Here is a 3,072-nt window from a genome sequence, read left to right on the forward strand (position 1 = left end):
CCCCAAGCTCCTATTGGCCCCTTGGCCTTTTGAATCGCGCCCAGTGCTACCGATTGGTCGTATGGTGTGGCGCGTCTGCCCCGCCCCGCCCCGCCCCGCCCCTCGGCAAGGCCAGTGATGCGGGGAGCTCGGCCAGGAGGGTCCGCTTCTGATGCGGCCCAAAGACTGTATTTTCCGGGCCTTATCTCCATCGCCCAGACAATTTTGCAGCCCGCGGACCGCTGGCGCTCCCCGCCCTTTTCCTCCCCGCACTTGCCCCAGTTGCCTGGCGATGCTCAGCAGGGATATTGGTGTGCGAGGTGGCTTGGCGAAAGAGATAATAAAAAGCTATAAAGAAAATAAATTTGCATAGTGATTACTAAAATCAACTGACTGAGACCGAAAGTACATCTTGCTAAAACACTATTAGTATTCAAAAAAAAAGCACTCCAGAAACTTCCTGGCAAGTAGTGTCTCGGAAGGCGATCTGGGGCTCCTTTGTCTTGATGATGGCTGCCTCTGGGCAGACACTGATCTGGACGGTGCATGGGGGCCGTGGGGTCAGTGGGTGGAAGAGGGGTTGGTAAAGAATGTCCAGGTGTTCCCTACAACTCACAGCGTTCCTAGGAAGACTGCCTTGAGAAGGAGTTTCGACAGTAAGGGGAGGTCCTGCAGAGATACGGTAGAAAATATTCAACGTGCAGCCTGGAACAGAAAATTCTGTGCCTCACGCACTGAGATACCCTCTTGACCTACATCCCACAAGCCTGGTTCTACGCGGCCTCCAAGATGCTGAATCATTATATTGTTACCTCCGAATCTGTTATGGATCCTAAACTTTGTTTTTTTCTCTCTCCAACTTATCATTATTGGTTAGTTGGTTTCCTTCCTTTGAGGTCAGGAGTTTAAAGCAGTCCATTGAGGTTCCCCATTTTGCAGTGTGGTTTTAATCAAAGTAATTCTTAGCCCAACTACTAGGTTAATCTAACTTACTAGGTAAATTTAAGTGAATTTTTGAAGAACTATCCTTTAAATTATAATGATAAATAGGCTTTACCATTTATGGCCCAGCTTCATGCGTAAGGGCTCTCATTTCTCATGGTTATAACGTCAAAACACCCAGGTTTACTACTACAGAAAGAAAGAAAAAAAAGATAATACATTGAGATTTCTCCATCATTCACATCCAACGTGAATGAGTTCATCAGAGTCTTTCCTGAGAACAATTTCTGACATTGAACTGTCACTGTCATAAAATTTGCCATGGAAATCTGAGCTACAGACATGTACACTGCACTTCAAAGTCAGAAAATCTTTGCAATTTTTGGCAAAGCCCTAAACTTGAGTGAGTGGCCTTAACCCTTAAGGTAAGATAATATTAGCCCTGTTAGAGAAAAGCAAATCAAAACCACGATGAGGTACCACCTTCCCCCTGCCAGAATGGCATCATCAAACAATAAGTGCTGGAGAGGGTGTGGAGAAAAAGGAACCTAGTACACTGTTGGTGAAATTGCAAATTGGTGCAACCACTGTGGAAAGCAGTATGGAGATTCCTCAGAAAACTAAACATAGAACTCCCATTTGATCCAGCAATCCCACTCCTGGGCATCTTTCCAGAGAAATCCACGACTCGCAAAGACACATGTACTCCAATGTTCACTGCAGCACTATTTGCAATAGCCAAGACATGGAAACAACCTAAATGTCCATCGACAGAGGAGTGGATCCAGAAGATGTGGTACATATACACAATGGAATATTACTCAGCCATTAAAAGGAATGAAATACCAGCATTTTTAGCAATATGGATGGACCTAGAAATTATCATGCCAAGTGAAGTCAGTCAGACAAGGAGACACCAACATCAAATGCTTTCACTGACCTGTGGAATCTGAAAAAAGGACACAATGAACTTTGCAGAACAGATACTGACTCACAGACTTTGAAAAACTTATCGTTTCCAAAGGAGACAGTTCGGAGGGGTGGGGGGATGTGCTGGGGTTGCGGGATGGAAATCCTATAAAATTGGATTGTGATGATCATTGTACAACTATAAATGTAATAAATTCATTGAGTAATTTTTTAAAAAAGATATTAGCCCTACTACATTTTTTTTTCCAGCAAACAACACAGAAATGAAAACACTATACCAGGTATATAGAGCCCTAAAAATAGTCACTATTCCTACTAGTCAAGCAGTGCTACTTTTTTTTCTTTTTCATGGAAGTGGAAGTTTCCACTCTAGGTGTCGAATCAGAGCTATAGCTGCCAGCCTCTGCCACAGCCACAGCCACAGCCACTTGGGATCAGAACCAAGTCTGCAACCTACACCACAGCTCACAGTAATGCTGGATCTTTGACCCACTGAGCAAGGTCAGGGATCGAACCTGCATCCACATGGATACTAGGCAGATTCATTTCTGCTGCACCACAATGGGAATTCCCAGTGCTACATTATTCTTTTCTCATATGTTCTACATGGAAGCAAGATTTCAGTGGATTTTCCTTAAGTTACACATTTCCTAGATCATTTCCATTGATGAAATAAAAAGATTTGTTTAAAAAAAAGAAAACCTTCATTTTAATAGTCAGGTTTATATAGTCTCATAACAAAACAAAGTTAAAAGATAATAAATTACTAGAATCAGCTTAGTTAATATTCTTATAAATAATCCACTAAAGACATTTTTAAAACAGAACTGGTTTTGACATCAGAGAAACTAAACAATAACTATTGTTTATTTCTAGTTAGCAGATTGGAGCATATTTTGAAAAACCAGATAAATATCTAGGCCACTTTCTCAGTAAAGGAACTGTTAGGTTTTTTTCCTCTTCTTTTCTGTTTTAGAGACCACTAAAAACATGTAAATTGGGGAGTAGAGAATTTCCTGGTTTGGTGCTTAGAGAGATGCTTGTCAACCCTAATTGGCAAGTTGGAGATTTTCAGGATATATAAAGTAAAAGCCCTTGAAGAGCTGTACCTGGGGCATCGGTGTGTTAAGGTGGCCAAGAGTGACACGGCCCTCTTCCCAGTTTACAAGGAAAATGAGTGGGGGGAAGCAGAGCCCATCAGCACCGCTACACGAAGCTCCG

This window comes from Sus scrofa, chromosome 10, assembly GCF_000003025.6.
Source record: "Sus scrofa isolate TJ Tabasco breed Duroc chromosome 10, Sscrofa11.1, whole genome shotgun sequence".
In the NCBI taxonomy this organism is placed as follows: domain Eukaryota; kingdom Metazoa; phylum Chordata; class Mammalia; order Artiodactyla; family Suidae; genus Sus; species Sus scrofa.